Here is a 25,620-nt window from a genome sequence, read left to right on the forward strand (position 1 = left end):
TGATGAGGGAGCTCTTTATCGCGCATTGTGATTCGGTTTAGAAACTATGAAAATGATGTTGGTAACAATTATCCCGCTTTGTGGTGGTCCACTTCTCTCGCAGAGAAATATTATACACTTCAGGCTTTATCCACTAAGGTTTAGAGCTCGAAATGATAATCTTAACTGATAAATTTTGAGGTGTTAAAAATATCTCTCTAGTGTATCTAGTAATTTGGACCCTCCGTATGATTCATCGTAATTGAGGGCTGATAAAATCCCCCTGGTAGTAGAGCCGGGATTCCCCTTCAGGTGGGCTGGCTCCGCCCCTCCAAGTTGGCTTTCCAACGGACTCGGGCGTACGGCGAGTGAAACATTTTTACAGGCGCTGCTTAAGAATGCACGGAGATGATTCATCCTGAAAGTCGCTTCTCCCTCAACACTAGCTCGGACCCCTCTACTTACTCGGACCCCCCGTCCCCCTCCAAACGTCAAACCTCTTTCATAGAGGATAATTAATTTTAATTAATGGAATTAATCAGCATTTTTCTTTTGTCTGTCGAGCAGAACACTGTACTTAATTTTTTTGGTAAGATTTTAAGCCAGGCATTAATTATTTACAATCAGTGTACAGGGTTCGAGGGGGAACGACGGAAGCTAGTCAATTGAAGTCCTACACTCGGTGGTGTTTAATTTTGCAGGACTTCCATCTAGGTCCTATTTAGTCTGCATTACTAAGCCCCCTTTGACAGCAGCGTCTCACCAGGCGTGTGTCGCTTTACCCTGAATCTATGACCTACCTCACTGACTTCATGACAAGCTCCAGTTTGTAACCAGAGATTAACAAACTTATGGCGAACATATCTTATGAACTTATGGATATAGGTCTATCTTAATTTCCAAATTGTCAATTTTTATTTGGATTTCAGAATATTTACTTTTAAATCATTTCCATATTTTAAATATCTTTGGTTGACAGACGATCATTTTAAATGCGTCAAGATGAAAATATGATTGTTATATGGAGCGCGTTAACCCAAGGAAGTTCACTAGACTATAGACTCCTAGAGACAGTGCGTCAAAATAGGCCAATAATAGACTAAATGCCTATTCAGACAATACATCTTTTTCACTCATTCAGATGAGTCAACCTAAGTTGAGAAAACTAGTTGTGTCGTGTGAATCACCCACCAAATTAAAAATTGATCACTGAGCAAATTTTTACTGACTCAACCTTTTGACCCGGATCTAGTTGAGTTAAAAGTTGTATCGTCTGAAAAAGCCTTCAGTGAACTACATGTGACATGGACGATTTTCAGTAATATCAGAAGTGAGATGAGACCAGAAGTACTGAGCTAACCAAATTCTTCACTCGGCGAAAGTGAATATTCTTGATAACACACCAACGGATGGCCCTCTGGTGGCGGTTTCTGAATTTTCCCTCCAAAACGTGAGACGCTCTCGGGTGGTAGACGGCCGAACTAGATTCAAGCACCCGCGTCCGTGTTCCGCGGATTTAGGTTGAGGGGAAGGGGGTAGGAAATGTTTTTGGAACTCGACCAATTTTTATCTCTCTAGTGTAGGCGCAGGGATGGAAGCGGCATAAAATCCTCAAATTTGTTCACTAGTGCCAGGATCTACTACCAATGCTAGAGCCCTTCACTTCTAGTCTCATCTCACTTCTGGTAATATATATGACGGGTCACTTTTGTTGTCTTTGAATCCTTTCTACATTTTTTCACCCAAAATTGAAAAGTGGATGAGAAAATTGGAGTTTGGTAAACACGGTTCGGCTCTAGATCTAGACGTTCACGGATGAGATTTTGTTCTGTAACTGATTGAAGTCAACCGCGTAGCGAAGCGTATAAATCGCGTGCGGCCGAACCATCCGAACTAGTAAAGGTATATTGCAGGTCGATAATAATAGCCGGGTGTGTGTTGCCGGGGCTGCAATCAGGCGAGGGGGCGAGGGAGCGGGAGCAGGCAGTCGGCATTTGGGAACGAGCGGCGCATTTGGAGTCAAGTCCGCGAAGAGAGCGGATCATTTGTGCAGCAGCAGAGCCGGCCTCTGCCCCACCAACAGCCCATCTCGGAGGGTTCTCGGGAGGATCTCCCGAGCGAGTCAGTCTGGGGCTTAAGCCCCTCGTAACGCGATTGCCACGGACTTGCTCAATAAACGACTAGCTCTGGATGAGAGAGGATGCTCCGGGACACGCTCTTCTTCTTCTTGAGTCCATCCACGGATATCTAGACTAGAGACAGAGACAGAGAGAGAAGAGGTCTAACCCCCGCCCGCACCACCCAAAGTGGATCAGATAGTCGCGTTTCAAAGAAATATCCAAAAGGAAAAAGGACTGTCCTTTTCTTTACGCTTGATTTCAAAGTCGAGAGACAATTTCGGTAAGTAAAGTACTTTGCAAATGTATGTCCGCCTCCTCCTTGTCCTCTCTGTTTTGATCTTTTTAGCTTCGGCAAACAGGAAGTCCTTTTTATTTATTTGTACATTGGAAAATAAATTGTATCAGATGTACAGGGTTTGAGACAAACGTTATCTAGGGTCTTTTATATTCTAGACATTTTCTCTCAAGATTATCTTGAAAGATAAACAATAGATTTGTACCTAAATGTAATCGCTTTCAAATTTGAAATTAATGCGTATTAGGTTAATTGTCGCGTACAAGTAGCAAGGACTTTGTTGTATGTTTGAAATAGATCTATTATAAGTCTATTATGCTGTTGACAAATTACGTAAGGTGGGGTCAAGGAAGGGGTTATTACAGAATGTAACAAAAATTGTTGCAATGGGAAGATAAGCATGTTGAAAATGTTACCTTGTAACTGGTACTGGTAAATTGATAACTTCACTAGAGGCGCGAAATTTCAGTATTTTTTGGGTCAATGATGTATTTTAAAGTTAATATTACCCGAAAGTAGCTTGTTTACAGCACTGTTACGTTTTATGTTTTAGTAAAATTACTTTACAATGATTCTAATTAACCCTGAGACGTCGTGTTCACATTTGCAATTTTTACTTGGTTTTTTCCAACTCTATTTTTAAATCGAATTCCGAATCAAAACCAGAGATTTGACTATCAGTTTTATAGCTAAGAACGTGATCTATCTAATGGTTAAAGGTTTGTTATCGTGGCATTATTGTAACTCTCGCTAAAGCTGATTGTATTAAGAAACACCTAAAATTGGCATCAACTTAAGTTGATCAGTCCGAGTTGGTGTCTATATTAGTCCTTATCTTTCATCCGCGTATTCCTACAATATTCATACCATTTTTATCGTAATCCTTGATATTCAATCTACAAATTGAGCCCTTTATAAATGAATTTGAGCCGCCCAAAAATTAGTTACAAAATTTTAAAGAAAATGTTTTCACATTTAAAATCATTTACATTTACCAGTACCAACCGTAAAAAATGTTTTAGTACATGAGCTTGATTCTAGCGTAATTGAGGCATTTTTTGGCGACCAACAGAGATCGTGAGTGCGTGAAATTTTGACTCTTTTCCAACACTTATTGTTAAGAATAAACGCTGTCAAATGGGGGGGGGGCGTGTCTATACAGAATGTAAAATAAGCGGAGGATTATTTGTCAATAAGATTTTTCCAAAAATAAAAAATGGAAAATAGTTTCAAAATAGGTGGGTGTTCGCGAATTGTCAGAAGATCTGAGATATTCAAAATAGAGAGATTGTTATCGGAGCCGACTACTCGTGATTGAGCGTTTATTGAAGCGGCGACTATGCTCGGATCAGCGTAATTTTATGTAAACTAGATTCTGTACGAATTGTCCCGAATGTTTCGATGTTCGACTGAAGTCTAAAGCTAGGCCCCATACAACATCGTAGCGCCGCATTTGAAGTAAATCAAACCATTACATTTCAATTGATAAAATAATTGCCTTACAATCTCTAAAGGCGCGTTTTCAATCAAGATTTTTTTGAACAAAAATTAAGCTTTTGCTTCAAAAGTAGCAGCGGAAAGCCGAAGCAAAAAATCTTGGTGTTTTCAAAGAAGCTTCAAATTCAGCTTTTCGTCTTTTCAGGCTTTAAACCTTCGAGAAGCAGATATCTAAATGAGTTTGATATTTGCTTCTCATTTTCTTAAAGATTTTGCCGCTCGAAAAGAAAATGACGTCTACACACATGAAAATGTAATTTAAGTCACGCCCACTTGTAATTTTTTATTCTTTTGAAGCTTGTTTGAAAACGATACAAGTTTCAGCTTTTCCGTTTTAATTTTCTTTCTTTTTTTTTAAATTTTCTTTTCTTTTTTTATCTTCGAAAGCCCGTCAAAAGTTCCCAAAAAAGCCACCGCGGAAAGCTTGGAAAACGTTGATTGAAAACGGGCCTTAAGATATTTTACAAAATATTGCGCTTTTAACTCCAAGATTTTTAATTGAAATCACGATTAAATTTGTATGGCATTTCGCCTTAATGTCGCGGTTCAATTACTTAAATTATCTCACGTATAAATGAGTTATAAATTCTAAAATACTTCGTGATAAGCTAAGCTACAATATAAAATTGCCGTTCAATTTAGTTTAATTTTAAAAAATGTTTCACGTAATTTCGCGCTTAAAGACTGGGCGTAAAATTTGCGTTCACTTTCTAAGAGATGAGACTTATAATTTTAAGGCGACATTTTACGGAGATTTGACATAAAAGCGCCCATCAAATTTGCTAAGAGATTTGACGGAAAATCCCGCTTTAATTACGCCAGCAATTGACGGAAAATTTCAATTTGTGCTTGATTTTTAAGAAAGTTGACGTTAATTCTCCAATAAATGTAGGGTTTTATTGGGTTTTGGGGGTTTTTTATCATTAGCGGTAGCGTGCTTGGTAGAAATTGTTATTCAAAAGTAACTGCTTATTAAAAAAAGTCCTAAAATGTTTCATAAAAAGTAATAAATATTAATAAATAATTCTTTTGAATTTGAAACAACAAATATCATAAAATATCTTTAAAATTAAATTATTCTAACATTCAAATTCATCAAAATTTAAGATCTTTGTGATGGGTTTTATCAGGGATAGATTTAATTTTAGAAGTAGGAATGGAGAACGGTTAGTATTTACTTCAGTCGTCCGACTCATAGACCACCCAGTATAGACTCGCCCCTCCCTCCAACACGCAACGAATTATCTTATTGGCTCACTTAAACTACGTTTTGATGACGTTGCTGCCGGGGACGGTGAAAAATACGTAATTCCTTTTTACCTCTGTCGCTTCTTTCATCCCCCTCCGTCCCGAGGAAGGGGGTCCAGGACTTTGACGCGCGCCCACATTATACTCTGTTCTCCATTCCTACGTCTAAAATTACATGGTTCCCTGGTTTTATTAAGTGGGTTTTTGGTGCGTTTTTTATGGTAGGTAAAACCCAATAAAACCCGTGGGGTTTTTTTGGCTGGTTTTTTTTTATTCGAACCCTGAATAAATTGTGCAGAGATTACCCGTAACATTTAGCCTGGTTTTTTGAAACTTACATTCTTTTCAGCCCGAATAGCACTACGCCATATATAATGTTATTGCTTCATGAAAATACCCATTTCAAAAGTATAAAATGAACTAACTATGCCATCAGAGTATAACCACAATTTCATAAGATATGTTCCATAAGTTTGCCCCTAGTTACAGAGAGCTAGTCGTGACTCGTGAAGGGACGTAGGTCATAGATTCTCGTAAACCGACATACGCCTGGTGAAGCGCTACTGTCAAAGGCTTAGTAATGCAGACTAAATAGGGGAAGATGGAAGTCCTGAAAAATTAACCACCACCGAATGTAGGACTTCAATTCTCTCTTCCGTCGTTCTCCTTCGAACTAACTCGAGCTGTAGCATTACGAACATGTATAGGAAGTGTCATACTTATAGAAAGAACATACCTAATAAACTTATGATATAACGTAATAAAATTCAGAGAAATCGAATATGTCTTCCTTGAAATTTAATAGTGGGATTGAAGTTGGGAGCTAAATTGGCCTTATTTTCAGTGGGTGTCAAGAGAAGGGTACTTTAGCAAGGCCATAGAAATAAACATAGATGGAATGCATCAGTTGGAGCTAGCTAGGACTGGAAGTGTGTTGGGGAGTTGTCATACATTCACTTGGAAGTTGGAAATTGGTGTGACGGATGGCGACGAGCTGCTTTGGCCCGATTGTAGTCTAGAATAAATGGTGGCCGGGGGGGGGGGTTTGGTGGGGGCGAGCCCGGCAATCGAGTCCGTGTTCCGGTAGCTCGGGTGCCACGGACGCTCATTAATCACGGCGCGCCCGCACACCGTGATATGTCCAGAGAAAGTGATCCCCAGAGAGACCCAGAGCGAGAGAATCATCCCTGTATACCAAAAGAGAATAATACATCGAGAGGAGTAGAAGATATCGCCAAAGTCGAGCTAGAGGAGGAGAGTTCCGGTTTTAGGGTTCTAGTTCCAGTGAGGTGCGTGATGCCCGTCGTCTGCTAAAGCGAAGCTTACCTATGCTTAATCTCTTGCACCTTTATTCACGAGCTTGTATTACGATTATCATTTGGTGAACTTTTAACTTAAAAAACATGGAGCAAATTTAAAATAAACTTATCCTTGTTATTTTGGTTATTCATTAATTTTTTATTTAAACGAATTCCTTTTTAAACTATATTCGTTTTGGAAACTCTAAAGGTCTTTTCAGGCAATAAAACTTTTTGACTCAGCTAGATAAGTCAACTAGAGTTGAGTAAACTAGTTGGGTCGTGTGAACAGAACTTGAATAAGTTGATGGACCAAATTAAAAATTGATCACTGACCAATTTTTGCTGACTCGACTTTTTGACCCATCTAGTTGGGTCTAAAAAGGCCCATAGACTGATTGGCTCAGAAATGAATTCAATCTTTAAGCAGACGACGCATTCCAACCAATGAAAGCGAATAAGGCAATAATTACTAGAAAGTAACCAAGCGGATTTAGTGACCCATTGGAAACTGGAAGGAGGTTCCGCTCCTCTTGATGTATTCTCTTTGTCATCCCCATCCCTCCTACTACTACCTCTCTCCGTCCTCTATTCAATCGAGGCCAGCCTCAACTGGAGCCAGCCGAGACACCTCTGCACCTCCGCGCTGCCCGCTCTGAACTTGGGGTGTTGTATAAGTGGGGACGGGGGGGAAAGGGGGCAAGAGGGGATATGTCGGACACGACCCCGAGGACATCGACTAGTCACGCCTTCGTGGAAACCCACACCGGCGGTGGCTCGTTCCAGATAAACAGTACCAGCCAAAATTCCCAAACATCTACCTAACTACAAGTACCAGTACCACCTACATAGATACGATTTCCAACTTCAAACCAAATTAAAAAGAATTAAACTAGGCCCAGCAAACTTGGTGTCCATGCAGTGTCCCTCGTGCACGGTATTCAAAATTTAAAGTAGCCAGTCGAGTGGACTGATATTTACGACAGAAAAAGTTTACTGGAAAGTGAATAAAAGTTGTTGCCAAACATTTGCGGGCGATCTGATAAGCAATAACCATTTATCCTAAATATCTCTTTGATTTATTGCAGTAATTTATTTCGTTTAACGCAGTGTTTTTGAATCCAAACGCTGTGTCGCGACACAGAACTGCGACGTCACATTTGAAAATGGTGTGGCAAGATTAAATACAAATTAAGTCGAACCAGGGATAGGTGTAATTTTAGAAGTAGGAATGGAGAACAGAGTAATGTGGGCGCGCGTCAAAGTCCCGGACCCCCTTCCACGGGACGGGGGGGGGCGTGAAAGAAGAGGCGGGTCATAGCGACAGAGGTAAAAAGAATTACATATTTTCGCCTTCCCCGTCAGCAACGCCATCAAAACGTGGTTTAAGTGAGCCAATAAGATAATTTAAACTTTTCGTTACGCGTTGGAGGGAGGGGCTCTTTGCTGGGCTATGAGTCGGAATGAAGTAAATATTAACCGTTCTCCATTCCTACTTCTAAAATTAAGTCTATTCCTGGTCGAATAGACACAATTTATAATAATATATTACCGGAAAAAAAAGAGTACGTTTCTCACGTAATAGTTCATTAAGTCTATTTTTCGCCTACAAACAATAATTCATGGCTGACTGTCTCTCTAGAGGTCTTATCCGTCCGAGGGGGTAGACACTTGAAAACTCAGGTGTACAATATGACTTGAACTCAATGTACTGCCAAAGCTGAACTGTGAGTTCCGAAGAATTTGAACTCAATGCACAGTCAAAGCTGAACTCTTTCGAACTCAGGTGTACACAGAGATCCAGAGTGTCTACCCCCTCGGTCTTATCTAGTTACTGCTTTCCTGGTTAACACAGACTATATAATAATCATATTTTCACCACCACGTAATAGTTGTTTAAGGCAAAGCCAAATATAGAAATGGTAACTTCAAAATATAGTTGACGTAGAAAAATGTGTCATAAATTTTAAATTAGGCAAAAGATAGGAACCACGAGTTTAACGCTGGGTGACGTCAGCGCCTACCGAGATTGAAATGGAAAGACAAATATTTAAACTAATGAAAGAACTTGAAAATCATTATGAAACTTAATTTAGCACAGACACAATTCGGTAAATTCCGAATTTGATTTTGCAAACAGCATTGTGGTTGATTAATCAGTAACACTAGGGAAAGATTCCTTAGAAGTGGTTTGGATCTGCGGACAAATACTCATTTACCTTCTAAGATTTTAGCTTTTTGAATAACCACCTTCTTAATCACTGTCAGTTATACCATAAGTGTATAAGGTATGTTCCATAAGTATAACACTACCTATACTTAATTCGTAATGCTAGAGACTTACAGACAGCTCGAGGTAGTTCGAGGGAGAACGACGGAAGCGAGAATTGCAGACTACACTCGGTGGTGAATTTTGCAGGGCTTCCATCTAGGTCCTATTTAGTCTGCATTACTAAGCCCCCTTTGACAGCAGCGCCTCACCAGGCGTATGTCGCTTTACCCTGAATCTATGACCTACCTCATTCACTTCGTCACAAGCTCCAGTTTCTAAGTTACCAGTAACAAACGTATGGCCAACATATCTTACGAATTTATGGTTATATTAAAAGAAGATTAGCATATAAGCTAGTTTTATAAAAGTTTTTAAGGCATCAGAGGTTGACGTGCTGCAAATCCTTATTCTAACTTTTAAAGAAAAATGTTAATTGCGGGCTCAGTATTTGAAACGCAACCGTGCACTCACGAACAAACACAGTTGCATCCCAATCTTTGTACAAAAGCTTAAATTCAGGTTTAAGAAACAATTTTCGCGTCGTCTTTAATCGCCGCTGGCCAAGAACTTTCTTAATTCTTAATTGTTACGAATAAATTGCAGTTTCATGATCCGAAGGAAGTCGCATTACCATTAGTTACATTCAAATAAGAAAAGAAGAAACGACTTCTGGGAAATTGCTTATTAATTCGGGGCTTAAATGAATTAAACCGCAAAATTGCCGCCGCCGCTTATCTATTAAAAGGAAACTAGAAACTCGGAATAACTACACGAGCACTAACTTTCTTTAATGAACTAACCAACACCATGCAGACAACGTAGTCACATCCCGTTAAAGGACCAGCGACAACAAAAACTGAAGCTTCACAACTCAAAACAGGGTTCATACAACTTTTGAAAAACCATTTTCGCGAGTTTTTCAGAGTTATTGTTATCCCATATTTCCTGTGGAGTACATGTTTTTGAACATTTTGCATAAGTACTCAGCATCTGTTTGACGTAACCCCAAGTTTTAAGTATGGTTGGATGGGGGACAAATTGATCTATAACATACTCAAAGGATCCCTGTATCTTTAGTAGAACCAGAGTTATGAGCCTCCAAAATTGGGTGTAATGCTATTCCTATGGAGGGAGGTATGTTTATGAACATTTTTCTCAATTACTCGGCTCCTATTTTCTCTATCCCCAAGCTGAAACTATATTGCAGGGGTGTTAATCTTAAACAGCAGGTACAGCTTGCTGAGAAATATTCATAAAATCTGCACAGCCATCTTGAAAAATGGTGGCCACAATTGTGCCAATGTGCTTGCGTTAACATACGCCATATTTTCACTACCACATTGAAATTATCGTCGAAGGTCAAAAAGATAAATACGGACCTTACTGGTTGTTTTTATTCTGAAATCCGAGAAAGCCTTCATTTTGAAAATCCTGCAAAAGAAGCGTAGTCGCAACTCTAAAATAAAAACGGATGTCGTTGGTCCTTTGAAATCAGAATTTCGTTGTACACATTAACTTTGTTAAGGCAATAATTTACGTCAGAAATTTCTTGGGCCGCGAAGAAAAGGAAATAAAAAGGAGAAAGATAATATTAATTGGATTTCTGCTTTTCAAGCTTACGGGCACCAGCCACGCCCCCTCCCCTCCGCCTAAGACAATCGAGAAGAGTAGGTAGAGGGCGCTTCCGGAGCTAAAAAGAACCCTTTCCCTTGGCCCGGGCATCCACGATCCCAGAACCGAGACAAAATTTACTTCTAGAGAGTAGAGAGATGATAAAGACCAAGAAGAATTGACTCAATTCTACCGTGATGAACTACAAGCGTGCTAGACCATTCATTTAAGTACCTAATGGAGACAGTCCCGAAGTTTTTGGTGAAGACATCCGTAGTCCTAATCCAAAAATATATATTTTATTTTGTTGCTATTTCGTTTCACGCGACAGTTTTACAGACGTTAATTTAACAAGTTGGGATTATTATGAAACCATTTCAAGTGTCCAGTTGTCGATGAAAATTTCGGGATATTTCCACGCAGAAACCAGAAACAATAACTCAATCATATTACGGTACTTATCATGATGGTAATTAGTTGATTTAAAAAGTCAAGACTTACAGCTCGAGCTTGTTCCAGAATGACGGAAGCGAGAATTAAAGTCCTACACTCGGTGGTTAATTTTGCAGGACTTCCATCTAGGTCCTATATTTAGTCTGCATTATTAAGCCCCATTTGACAGAGCCTCAACAGGCGTATGTTGCTTTACCTCGAATCTGACCTACCTCACTCACTTCATGACAAGCTCCAGTTCGTAACTAGTGACAAACTTATGGAAGGAACATATCTTATAAACTTATGATTCGACTAATGGCGTTTTATAATTGACAGGAGCAGATGACAAAGGAGTCTCGGACGCTAGCTTCCATAATGTAGAGGGCAATGGGATCCGCGAACGTCACGGTTATTAACCAAAATCATTATGCCAGTGCCACCTCTCGTAGAAAATTTGAGCTTTATTTTCCAACCAATAGCGTGGCTGCAAAGTCTCGAAAGGAGATCTGGGAAATCGCGTCTGGAGCCTCTCTTTAAAAATACGTATCGTCTGCTTATAATTAGCCTAGGCTTAACGAGTATTAGAGTTAAAAATGGATTTCAACGGTTTTTAATGTTTTTTTAGACTAAAATTGATAATGAAAAACCCAGCGAGTAACGTTTGAACACTATTAAAAAACTAAAATGTGTTTCAGTGCCAAATTTTTCTAAATTTCTTCTTGAATTAAATGATAGCTACAAGAGATTGCGAAAAGAAATCACTCACGATCTTTTAAAACCCCAAAAAAGTAAGAGACAGTGATTTCGTTTCCAACCTCTTGTAGCAGTCAATTAGTTCAAAAGAAATACGGAATATTTTGGCCCTAAAACACATATATAACATTGTGTTTCGGCATCTTTTAAAACCTTGCTTTTATCTTTTGAAAACCGGAGCCCAATCATTCCAGTGGGCACAAATTGTTAATTAAGCCTTGGCTTACCTGGGTTTCTCTGCTAGTTTGGACTTAATTTGACTATTTTGTAGGTTTAAAGTCACAAAATGTAGTCTTATCTTTTATCTTAATACCAACGGTTACAGCTGTTTGAATAAAGTAATTATATTGTTTATATTTATGTCGCGATCGGATAAGACGAACCTCAGTAGCCACCGTTAGTCCGTTCTAACTTCTTACAAAAAAAATTTCCAGCAGACTTTGGTGCCAGATATAATCCACCAAAAGCATCGTCTGCTGTAATGTCTGATAGCGCCTCTATGGCAAACGATACCGCTACAGCTGTGACGTACGCGGGTCCCATTGCCCTCTATATTGTGGAAGCTAGCGTCCGAGACTCCTTTGTCATCTGCTCCTGTAATTGACGATGACTATTTTGATGACGACAAGACGATTCTAACCGAATTTGTTAATTTTAAAAAAGCCCGTTTAATTAAAAGCTTCATTCTTAATTAAGTTTCGCCTTCCAGTATAATTTACAACAAAATTTAAGTTGATTTTTCCCCCGAAACTCGAAACGTGAGTGTCTGATCGAAAGAGCCCAGCGGCCCGTCTTTTATAATTGACAAAGACTATTTAGCTGACTACGCGCGACAAAGTCAAATCGAATTAGGTTTAAAAACCACCTTTAAGTAATCGGTTCATTAACTGTTTAGTAGCGAACGCCATCTAGCGTCTTTACAAATGCGAGGCGGTTGATTTTTCGCGCGAAACTCGAAGCGATTCCTGGTGGGGGTGGGAGGCGACGGCGAAGGGTGAATTGGGAAGTTGCGAATGAGGCGATACGAGTTAGTTTCCCGCCGAGCCGTCTTTAAGTTAATAAGTGAGTGAAGTGAAAAGATACTGACGAGGTGGTTTCGTAATTCAAGCTATACGAATTCACCAGAAAGGGTTCAGTGGCGCGTTCCACGCTCAAAACCCAAATTATGCCATTACGCTTAAGGCGCAAAATATCATCCAAGTCTGCAGCCTACAGCCTAACCCCCTCCCCTTCCGAGCGGGGCCCTTCTTTTCTAAGGCATGGGGTAGATGGGGGAGGGGGGGTCTGCACTGGCTTTGCTATTCCGTACAATCAGCTTGTCCAGAAGGCCGGAACTAATAGACCGGAGATAGGGCGAAACACGTGCCCTAAACCCCTGCCCTGCCCTGCCCGGCTAACCCTAACACGAAGGGTCGTCTAAGATACGCTATTTACAGGGTGATACGCCGCTCCGCTTCAGACATTACCGGAGGACAATGGCGTCAAGAAAGAACCAAAAAAATAAGCGTTTCCTTTTGTATGACTTTAGTAATTACTAACTTTAGTTCTAACTCAGTGGGATACCCAAAAGTTGAATTTTAAAGTTGCGATCCAGTGAACAGCTTAGAAATATATCACATATTAAGAAAATCCCGTCAGGGATTTTCTATTTATACTCAATCCGAAATCGTAATGTTAAACTCTATGGAGCTTAACATTATGAGGTGGAAACATTTTCGCGACCAAGGGGGTACACTTTTTTCACAGCCTAACTTTACAGCACTAGCAAAGGCTGAAAAGGTATAGTATCTCATTTCTCGTAGTGTAAGGTTAACTTGGCCTTTTTGTATAGGTTTTAAAAATAAATATTTTAAACCACGCGCTAGCTCACGCGCTGCATTTCAATTAAAGTTTCAATTCAAATCTCGCGCTTAATTTCACCATTTTGATTCTCTAATTAAGTTCACGTGATTTTTTTAAAACGTTTTGGGCCTAATTTTTGTCTTTGTAAGCCTAACGTTAAATGATCACAAAGAAATAGTTGGAGAATTTTTATAATTTTCACATGGTTTCAACGAATATTTAGCATAGTGTGTTTTTATACAGTGCATTGTATTATCCGACCATTCCAATTTCCGAATGCAAGTTACGATTTAGTGAAATACTATATAATTAGTCTTAAAAAATTGGACGAATGAGTTTCACTATTCCAGAACTAATTTATTCCCAAATAACGTTTCTCCCCAAAAAGGGACAGATATTATACAAAAACGAGTTTTGCTTCGCAGTCCTTAAAAAACTGCATTTATACACAATCCGCGGCACTTTTTCAAACCCACAAAGGGCCAGAAATTAGAAATTATTTTATGTATTGCAATTTGAAATTAAGTTTAATCGATATGAGAAATTTGGTTTTAATTGCGTAGTTCAAACATTTGTTATGATTAGAAATTTTACAACAAAAACGGGTATAAATGCGGCGTTTCGGAACAAAGAGCTAAATCATGGACGATTATGACTCGAGTTCGAATTGAAGTTTAAAACTTGTACAAGATGTAACAACACACATATGAACACCTTTTCTGAATGTATGATAAATGTCAGAAATACGACACTGCTTTTAAAGCCACAAATCAGAATGAGGGACCTCATTTTAGGAGTAGTAAAGCAGGAGTAGCAAAGCGACATTTTACTCGAAATTAGTGTTCTTATCTCTTCCACCCTGAAAAACTAAAATGTTAAAAGCTCATTTTCTATTTTTTCGCTTTAATTATTTGAGAGGGATAAGTTTTTAGGGGAACAGATTCTATATAATTTCATACGTGAAAATCTAAGCTCCCTTTATCTCGAAACGCCGCATTTATACCCGTTTTTGTTGTAAAATTTCTAATCATAACAAATGTTTGAACTACGCAACTAAAACCAAATTTCTCATATCGATTAAACTTAATTTCAAATTGCAATACATAAAATAATTTCTAATTTCTGGCCCTTTGTGGGTTTGAAAAAGTGCCGCGGATTGTGTATAAATGCAGTTTTTTAAGGACTGCGAAGCAAAACTCGTTTTTGTATAATCTTAATTTCTATTTATTTATTTTTTGCATTTCAAAGTTCTACCATACGTTTATAAGTGATATGTTCTTTCCATAAGTATGACACTTTCTATACTTCGTAATGCTCGATACAGACTTACAGCTCGAGCTAGTTCGAGAGGGAACGACGGAAGCAAGAATTGAAGTCCTTCACTCGGTGTTAATTTTGCAGGACTTACATCTAGTCCTATTTAGTCTGCATTACTAAGCCTTTGACAGCGCCCCAGTCACCAGGTGTTGCTTTACGAGAGTCTACGACGTTTCACTTAACTTCGCTTCGTGACAAGTCCTCAGTAACCAGTGACAAACTTATGGAACCATATCTTATGAACTTATGGTTCAACCTATAACCCAATGTTTTGAACAACTTTTATATTTGGTTCGTCATTTAAACGTTTATGGTGAAAATGTGACATTTGCCAAACAAACTGTCACTGAAAACCGGAATTAGGCATCTTTTTAAAAATCATCTCTTCACTAACGCTAAACAAAGCCACATGTAATTTGAACCTTAATTACCCTAAGACCAACCTAGCAAATCCTATATGGCATACTTATAATTTAGCTAGGCCTAATAGGCTTCTACCATACCGGGAATCCAAGGCCAATATCAGCTTAATACCCAACCCAACCCGACCCCGACCCCATCCTTGTCCTCTCGTATATCATGTAACATAATCTAGGATTGGGGGGAGGGGGGCACGACTTCCCCCTCCCGGGTTGGGACCCCGACTGAATACGCAACAAGCCTCGTATATACTATTTATAGATAGGAACACATATACTCTATATATATACAGACAGGGTATGTGACTAAATGGAGCGTAATTAACTAGATGAGCCATAAACACTCCATTATATTGGATTAAAAATTATTACGAAATGCGTCCATCTTTTGAACACTCTCTCTAAAGGCCAGGGACGGGGACCTCGCCGTCATATTTTTTTTCGTTACAAAAATATTCCACGGTATGGGCCACGAGTGAGGACATTAAGATTGGGATTTTTAGTATATCACGGTTAATTCCAAGTTGCCCCATTATAAATTGACTTGCTGTTACCCTCGGTGTCGCTCGCGTGTAATAAGAACTTCCATTAAAATGATATAAAGACTGGGTAGATTTTACTGATTCGACTAATATTTTTGAAGCAGCACCCTAGGAGCGAAGGCACTCGGCCTTGCCCGTCAGCCCCTAGGGATACGCATTTTTGTGATTATTTTTCATGTGGAAATTATTCCATAAAGAAGGGTTTTTAAGTTTTTGGCCGCCATTTAAAAAGATGGCATCAAATCGAACTCGAAACACCATTCAGCCCGTCTAGAGGTTGGTGACTCAGACGCAGTCAAAGGGGGCTTAGTAATGCAGACTTAATAGGAGAGGATGGAAGTATTGCAAAATTAACCACCACCGAGTGTAGTTTAATCAATTGACTCGCTTCCGTCGTTCTCCCTCGAACTAGCTCGAGGACTGTAAGTCTCTCAGTAGCATTACGAACGTGTATAGGAAGTGTCATACTTATGGAACATATCACTTATAAACTTATGCTATTAATAAATATTTCGTCGCAAATGCCTGCAGGGTTCGTACAAATCCTAGAAAATGAGGGAAAACGGTCTATTTGGTCGCATTAAATCATGCGCTGATGAATTCTAATATCGCCATATATATATTGGGAAAAAATTACTTGTAATATTGAGAAATATTTATCAGTGATATTTGCAAAAACGTGTCCTTGATATTTGCAAAAACGTGTCCTTGATATTTGCAAAAACGTGTCCTTGATATTTGCAAAAACGTGTCCTTGATATTTGCAAAAACGTGTCCTTGATATTTGCAAAAACGTGTCCTTGATATTTGCAAAAACGTGTCCTTGATATTTGCAAAAACTGTTATAGATATTGGAAAAAATTTGTTTTGGTTATTAGCAAAAAGGAGGTAATACCAGTAACCAATTAGCGACGTGTTTTATTCCGCGATTTACAGTTCGTGCCCTTTGCTAAAAGTTTCTCTTCGTATAAGCCCGCTTTTAAATTTTTTTGTTGTGTTTTTTTAAAAAATAAAAATGTTGTCAAAGCATTTCATTCTCCCTTTAAGGGGTTTGACCGCACAGTAACTTCGGAGTCAAGGCTTTTATCGATCTGAAAAGGCCGATTTTACAAGCTTGCGCTCGGCTATTGGGATATATCTTAAACGAAGCGTCTTATCTGAACTGCGAGAGCTTACAACATTGCAGGCTTTCTCATCAAAGTTAATATATTACCCTCATCATAAAGTGACACTATAACAATAAGTAAGAAGCACCCCCCCCCCTTCCATCGCCGTGTAATGCAAATAGCAAAGCTCGATTGGTGGAAATCATGTTTCACTCGAAAATGCACATGCACCATTTTTAGCAGCTCTGAGATCAGTCACGATGTTACTCTGTTGTAAAATCCGACAGAGAGGTTCAAGATCCTCCATTTCAAATTGCCCTGGAACTAATTTGTATAACCTTAGTTTCTGTCCCACCAAAATGTCTCCGCACATTTAGAGAGAAATGATATCTATCACGTGATCACTGTCTTTTATCGCCAATCTCGGGTCGAGCGAATATCAAATGTAATTTAACTGAAATCAGAGCTGAAGTTGATCTATATCAACATCAACAAATGGAACACGTGATATATTTCAGCGCGCTCGATCCAAGGGTGCCACCAGCGAGGGTTCCGACATTTACACGAAATCCCATACGCTTCTCGCGAAATCTTTCACACAAAATTACGAAATCAAAGTGGAAATCACGAAATCTTTGAAGAAATCACGAAATATTTGAAGAAATCACGAAATCTTTGAAGAAATCACGAAATCTTTGAAGAAATCACGAAATCTTTGAAGAAATCACGAAATCTCGAAATCAAAGTGAAATTCTTTGGCGAAATCTCGAAATCAAAGTGAAATTCTTTGGCGAAATCTCGAAATCAAAGTGAAATTCTTTGGCGAAATCTCGAAATCAAAGTGAAATTCTTTGGCGAAATCTCGAAATCAAAGTGAAATTCTTTGGCGAAATCTCGAAATCAAAGTGAAAACAGGGCCGGAAATAAGCACAGGACACTGGACATTGTCCAATAAAATTTTAAAATGTCCCATAATTTTTTTAAAAACTAAGGGGTCACTGGACATTTTGACCTATAAATTTTCCGAAGTTTTGATACCTTGACTATGGAGAAGCGACACCATTTTTGCACACTCCAGTGGACAATGTCCTATAAATTTTCCAGTCAAACAGGGGGTCACTGGACACATGTCCTATAAGAAATTTTTCTTATTTCCGGCCCTGAGTGAAAATCTTTGGCGAAATCTCGAAATCAAAGTGAAAATCTTTGGCGAAATCTCGAAATCAAAGTGAAAATCTTTGGCGAAATCTCGAAATCAAAGTGAAATTCTTTGGCGAAATCTCGAGATCAAAGAAGAAATCACGAAATCTCTTACGTTTTTCTTTTTTTGGGGGAATGCAGGACCTCTCGAACACCAGAATTAAAAATTGTGGAGCGCCATTCCTACGGTTGATACGTTACTTCTGGCATCGAACGTAATTTAATGCGGTTTGTGATGCGGTCTTTTAGGGCCATGGGATAATACATATTGTAAGGTAATACGCCCCCCCTTAGCCCCCCCCGGGCCCCGGTGCAATATCGGCCGCCAATTTGGGTAAAGCCTATTTTGCTATTAAGTTATACGAGATCATAAATCTACCTGATAGAACAATACATCCACGCTTCACCGGGCGCACCCCCGCACCCCCCCCCCACAAAATAGACTCTTACAAATTGAGGGACATAATATTAACCAAGTATGGGCTTGGCGACCGGAAGAAAAATGATCAAACGCCGCCGCCGCCGCCCAAATCAATTACGCCTTAAGTAGTTCTTATTTTGATTAAAGTTAATGAAATTGATATGCAGATCGACAACATCGGTGCCAATAGAGGAGGGTTTAAAAAACAATTCGACCGTGTCATACTGGGAAGGCTCGCACGGCGCTAATTAATACCAGGATTACGCGAATCCTCTACAGTTCACATTTACATATAGGAATTTAATGGTAGATCATGAACTTATGATATAAGGAGACAGGGCAGGTAAGGTTTGGTTACTTTGGTTTGTGCAGGCATAGATTTAATTTTAGAAGTAGGAATGGAGTATTTACGGTTCGTATTTACTTCAGTGCGACTCATAGACCACCAAGTAAAGAGCCCCTCCCTCCAACACGTAACGAAAAGTTTAGATTATCTTATTGGCTCACTTAAACAGCTACGTTTTGATGACGTTGCTGACGGGGACGAAGAAAAATACGTAATTCCTTTTTACCTCTGTCGCTATGACCCTCCCGCCTCTTCTTTCCTACCCCCCCCCCTCCTCCGTCCCGGGGAAGGGGGTACGGGACTTCGACATGCGCCCAGATTACTCTGTTCTCCATTCCTACTTCCAAAATTAAATCTATCCTTGGTTTGTGAATGATAAAAAATAAATAAATATGTCAACTTCCCTTCGTGCAGATCTATTTACTAATAATAATAATTAAATTCAGCTAGCTAGCTAATTGGACCAAGTCATCTTGTGACTTATTGCCACTTATCTAACGCCTTTACAATGCATAGAGGGGTGGTGGCTAGCCCCTATGCCACAGCTAACCGACAGCGCCCTATACTAACTATTACCGTTAACCGGTATTAATATAATATTAATATAATAATAATAACTAATTAATTGGCCCTAATAATTAACTTAATTGAGATTTCAAAATAGTTTTTGACCAACTTCCGGCGGAGGAATATTTTTCTACAAATGTTTTCAAAGGCCTTTTCAGACGATTTAACTTTTGACTCATTTAGATGAGTCAACTTGAGTTGAGTAAACTAGTTTGGTCGTATGAACAGAAGTTGAATAAGTTGAACGACCAAATTATAAATTGATCATTGACCAAGTTTTATTTACTGACTCAACTTGTTGACCCATCTAGTTGAGTCAAAAGTTGTACCGTCTGAAAAGGCCTTTAAGCGCGATGTTACCAAAAGTATTTTCAAATTTATCACTTAAATAATAAATTGTGTCTATATGGCATCAACGTGACAATTCATTGCATCGACACCGAGTGTAGTACCCATATAGCGAATTCCACTTTTCACAAAAAAAAACAGAGGTCTGAGCTGTACTTTGAACCGAATGAAAACTGCCTTGGGTCGAATGAGATTCGGTCCAACGTTACAGTACACTAAAGCAATACAGGCATGCAAGCAAGCAGAGTTGAGGGATAGCCGTTGCTCCAGCAAGGGCCGGGCATCGAATATTGCCTTTTTATCTCCGTGTTTTTTAAGCTAGCTTCCCCGCGTGGCAGTGGCACCATCATCCATCTACTCAATGCAAATTTATTCATAGAAATTTGTTGCTCGGCCCTTTCATTCGTTTGCCTGTTTATGGAATATCCAATTTGCGAATCTCCATTTTTTTATCCCCGAACCTTTTGACTAAAATCAAAATGTGTATAACGTTCTTCTAATAGGCGACTCTTCCTTACAACGCCTTTCAACAAATTTCAACACCTTAAATCCTACATAAGCTCATAAGATATGTTCATTCCATAAGTTTGTAAATTCTGGTAACTTAGAAACTGGAGCTTGTCATGAAGTGACCTACGTAGGTCATAGATTCGAGGTAAAGCGACATACGCCTGGTGACTGGGGCGCTGCTGTCAAAGGCTTAGTAACGCCATGGACAAAGCAATACTGAAGGACCGATGGCAGCCCGTAGAGCCCTGGACTAAACAACCAATGTTAAGCTTACTTCCCCCTTTTCAGCCCCAAAATGGACCGGGGGGGGGGGTTACGAAAAATACCGAGTCAAATCCCGGAAAAAACTATCGTCATTTAGACAAAATAAGACGTTAGCTGCTTCCCTTTTCAGAACGTTCATTCCCCCATAAGCCCCCCACTATCCGGTGTGCTACTATCTGCCGCTAGAAGGCGAATTGGCAAGAATTTTTCAACTTTCTCCCTCTGCCATCGGCCCTTCAGAATTGCTTGGTCCATGGTAATGCAGACTAAATAGGACCTAGATGGAACTTGGTCCTGCAAAATTAACCACCGAGTGGAGTACTTCAATCCTCGCTTATTTCGTTCTCGAACTAGCTCGAGCTGTAAGTTTCTCAGTAGCATTACGAAGTATTAATTGGTAGTGTCACACTTATGGAACATATCACTTATAAACTTATGCTACTAAAGAGTTAATAAGGTTCCTAGTGTTCAGTTTCCTATGTAAAGCAGAGAAGGGCAGCTTACTAGCATTTTGTATCACGGTCTGTCAGCCAGAACTTTTACTTTTGTAGTTATAAATTGTTATTACAGATAATTAAGCACCGTTTGAAATTCCGTCAAGGTTCCGCGCGGTGAACTTATTCCTCGTGAAGGTGATTTTAGTTAAAAGACTGAAAAAAAAGGAATAGTTGACTAGGGGATGTCAATTAACCTAATTGTCCATGGAAGCGTGCTCTCGGATAATATCTAGAATGGGGGGATGAACCTAGCTGGGGTTTGGCCACGCCCCTGACGGTCAATTTTAATGGAAACCCCGGCTGCTGGACGGTCCGCTTCGATCAATCAAAACATCAAAACAGGCGGACCTAATGACTTTGACACTGCGCGCCTCAATATAAAGTATCAAAAACCAGAGCTACTTCAAGCAATGGTTTACCTTAAACGAAGTAACTAGCTGTTTCCCGCAGCGTCGCTCGCGTATAATAAGAACTTCCATCAAAGGTTGGGTAGATTTTACTGATGACTAATATTTTGGTAGCACCCAAGAAGCGAAGGCACTCGGCGTTGCCCGTCAGCCCGTCTCGACATTTTTTACTACTTTCCATAAAGAAGAGTTTTTAAGTTTCTGGCCGCCATTTAAAAAGATGGCAACAAATCGAACCCGAAAGACCATTCAGCCCGTCTATAGGTTAAAGGAAACCAGTGTACTAAATATTTGCGAAATCGGTTGAAACCCGCGGACTTTGTTGCATAGAGAAGATTTTTTACATTTCTGGGCGCCATTTATTAAGATGGCGGCGGATTGGGGGGAATCTTTCTTAGTACGAGCAATACTACTTATGAGTAACGTTCCTTCAAATTTTCAGCCTTCTAGGGCAAGCGGTTTGGGCTGGGCGTTGATTATCAGTCAGTCAGTCAATCAGTCAGACAGTTTGATTTATATAGATATAAGATTGCACTAGGGTTTGGGTGAGAGACGTTGAAGGTGAAGCAAAAACAGGGTTTTGAAGCCAATTTAGTAACTGAATTTCATTGGTGCAGCAATGAGGTAAACGAACGTAGCGTTCGATGGTAGAAATTGAATAGAAACATGTAAGGTTTTCAATAGAATCACTTTCGTAAGAGTAGCCTTTTCCTATTGGTCGAAAAAGATTTTTTTCTCGAGGCCCATAATTTTTTTGAATAAAATTGATTTTTGAGGTTGTATCTTCTCTGGATTTTATGATAGAGTCTTGTGACATTGTTCAATGGATAGAGTGATTTTCAATCTACAAAATGAGCCCTTAAAAGTATTCATTTAAAGGTCCCAAACTTAAGCTATAAGGATTTTAAGAAGCGTGTTGCGGGATAGGCCTTAACCATTTCTTCAAAGAACATTGGCGCAAGAGGTCAGTTCTCTCTCACTCTATCTCGCAGTTTGTAATCGGCGAAAACTCAAATTAAAGCAGCAGCGTGTCGGTTGACTCGGGGTTTGGGCAGATAAACTTTCCTCGACCTTACTTACACTGTCTGTCCTCGATCGATACGTTTCATTTTCGTGTTCGTCTAAATTGAGGTAACGCCTGTTCCACTAATAAAGGTTATACGCGGTATACCTATCCCCCTAACACGCTTTATTAACTCAAATTAGTCGAATATATCTTGTTGGATATGGACCTTATTCAAATCGTGGTTCCGTCACGGTCGTACATTGTAAATGTAAATGTTCATGCACTTTGTAATATTGGGGTTTATACCACCACGCGCGTCAGCAGAGAGTTGCTAGGACGAAGGACAGTTAATATAACCGCAAACACGGATTACATTAGCATCGTTTCATCAGTGGTTTTGTAACACCGCGGCGCCAGATTTTCAGATCAACTTCAAAATTTGAATAGTAAACAATACGCATAGACAAAAGTGACTTAATATATTCATGAAGTCTATTATTGGCCAACCAACGATTCATGGTCCACTGTTCCTAGGAATCCAGTCTTGTGACTGCAGGCGTTAGCACAATAGGCCATATAACAGTCGTATCTTCTTCACCACCATATTTAGGGCAAATTCAAATTTGGAACTTGTTCAAAATATAAGTAGGTAGTTCTCTGATATCAGGGATAGATTTAATTTTAGAAGTAGGAATGGAGAACGGAGTAATCTGGGCGAGCGTTAAAGTCCAGGACCCCCTTCCACGGGACGGAGGGGTATGAAAGAAGAGGCGGGTGGGTCATAGTGACAGAGGTAAAAAGGAATTACGAAATTTTCACCGTCCCCGTCAGCAACGTCATCAAAACGTAGTTTAAAACTGAGCCAAAAAGATAATTTAAACTTTTCGTTACGTGTTGGAGGGAGGGGCTCTATGCTAGGCTATGAGTCGCGCTGAAGGAAATACTAACCGTTCTCCATTCCTACTTCTAAAATTAAATCTATCCCAGGCTAATTTATTATAAACAACTTCCAAAACTGAGTAAAATCTGCATTAACTACTAGTTTGATTTAGAGGCGTGAACGACCAATAGGAGCGTAGATTTTATGAACCATAAAGAGAATATGAAAATTGGTTATGGGTGGAGTATGCGCGCGAGCAAGGGGATTCTGGTATACCAAGGTCAATCGAACAAGGAACTGGCTCTTTAAATTTAGGCGCCCCTATCATGGTGGTAGCAATGTTTCCGCGTGTTATAATTTGGCCCGACCGTCGTCCTAGCATATCGGCAAGGCCTAATAACGAACGGGCTGTATAGCTAATCGCTTCCTGGCTGTTACATTTAGCGGAGGGAATAAAAAAGTAATTGTATTCACCGCGTCGCCCCCCCCCCAACTCTCCCTTTCCCCCCCCCCCTCATTCGTTTTGTTTGTAATGGCGAAGCGCTGCTTTGTCGGCCATTGGCATTGATTTAAAGTGCTAACACAACGTAAATCAATAATCATTCGGGTTTCTTTTTTTATTATTCAAATTTTGTATTATAGAAATTTATGAAGTCCTTTAAGATAAGGTTTAACACGAAGCCCAATTGATCCAAATTAGATTTCTTAGCCATACCATAAGTAACTGAACAACCATAAGTATGAAAATATGTTCTTAGTCAGTTAAAACTTGAAGCAATTGAATAAATCCCTGGTGAGGTAGGGCTAAACGCTATTAAGGGAAAAGTTCAGATAGCATAAGATGACATCTTAAAAGAACGGCCTTTTTCTAAATATGAAAGGAATCAAATATTACCAAAAGTAAATAGATATCTATTTACTTATGATATTACATAAATAAATAAAATGGTCTCTTAATTACGAGGACTACTGCGCCATCCGTCATTGGTTTAGTGTCGTCTGCTAAATCGAACCTTTACCCCTATAGGGATTGATTGAATTCTTACAGGCTGAGAGAGGTGGGGTTAAGGTCGTGGTTCGGGCTAGCAGACGCCACTAAACTAATGGTGGATGGCGCAGTAGTCCTTGATTATTATTAAGACTAATTAAATGTACTAATTATCATATTGTAATAAGAGAGGTATTTATTTATTTTTTAATATTTAATTCCTTTTACATTTAGAAAAAGGCAGTTCTTTTAATTTTAATTAAGGTATAATCAAGAAGTGATATCTAGTTTATTAGGGAGAAGGTGTAAAATGCCTAAGCATTCGCGCGCCATAGTCCCAGTCCCCAGTAAACGCATACTTATAGTTAATAATACGCTTATGGTTCACGAGTATCGTGACTGAGGACGACAGTTGTGGGGTTACAATATATAGCTCTTGTCGAAATAGCACCCAATGAATTTGCGCTTCTCGACCAATTAATTTAAGCTTGTTGACTCTATTTTTCGATGCGGTTGAAATTAGTCAGCTTTCCCGTACACGTGACGTACTGATCGGTGCATTCATTCGCAGGCTGACCAAGAGCTACCTATACTATAGTCTATATAAATGGGATTTCGGAGTCTTATTTTTGCCTCTTTAGTCCAATTGTCATTTCCTTGAGCACTTTGTCACGCCATTCAATAATCAAAAGAAGCTTGACATTTTGGGACACGCCCAAAAAGCAAAACGAACTACAATTATAACTTCATTAAAGTAGCTCGCACACACTCGAGGACAAGGGCAATAAGAATCACACTCGCCAAGCGCCGAATACAGAGTCACGCCCAAACTATATACCAGCTCCAAAAATCGCAGCTAACTCCTTAAAAATTTATTCTTATTGACATTCTATTAACTTATTAATTTTTATTCAAAAAATGCCGCGTGGTCACGTGGAAAAAGCGAGGGTGCTGATTGGTTAGATTAGGAAATTGTGAATGTGCACGAATTATCAACATACAAACCACATTCTAAAATATATTAAAAGATCTGGCAACATAACTGATTATATCAAGAAGTGATATCTAGTTCATTAGGGAGAAGGTGTTAATTCGCCATGCACATTTCCAGCTCTTTATCTCCAGTCCAAACGTAGCCTGTCTGGAGTTAAGCACCGCCTCTAAATCACAACCAGCCAGCATCTCATTGGTTCTGGAAAACTCACGTCAGCGCGAGGCGGATGACGAAAATTACTGACGACTGAGGAGAGGATAATTAAATATCCCGGCCTCCTTCTACGTCCCCCCTTGTATTTTGAAAGGGGGTCTGGGACTATGGCGCGAGAATACTTAGGCCTTATACCTTCTCCCTAATAAACTAGATATCACTTCTTGTTAAAACCTTAAAAGAACGGCTTTTTTCTAAATATAAAAGGAATTTAATATTATAAAGGCCCGTTTTCAATTAACTTT

General features: G+C 39.4%; 1 protein-coding gene across 1 annotated transcript in view; it reads left to right on the top strand.

The window, feature by feature from the left end:
* The first annotated feature begins 2,011 nt into the window (after positions 1-2,011).
* Positions 2,012-25,620, top strand: part of LOC149647432 (uncharacterized) — a 50,332-nt gene continuing 26,723 nt past the window's right edge. The window contains exon 1 of the mRNA XM_089850266.1: positions 2,012-2,379. The gene's annotated coding sequence lies outside the window, so the exon portion shown is untranslated. The remainder of the gene's footprint in view (positions 2,380-25,620) is intronic.

Source organism: Phalangium opilio, unplaced genomic scaffold (genome assembly GCF_054372755.1).
Source record: "Phalangium opilio isolate 3A_F unplaced genomic scaffold, DU_Popi_V2 ptg000089l_1, whole genome shotgun sequence".
NCBI classification, from domain to species: domain Eukaryota; kingdom Metazoa; phylum Arthropoda; class Arachnida; order Opiliones; family Phalangiidae; genus Phalangium; species Phalangium opilio.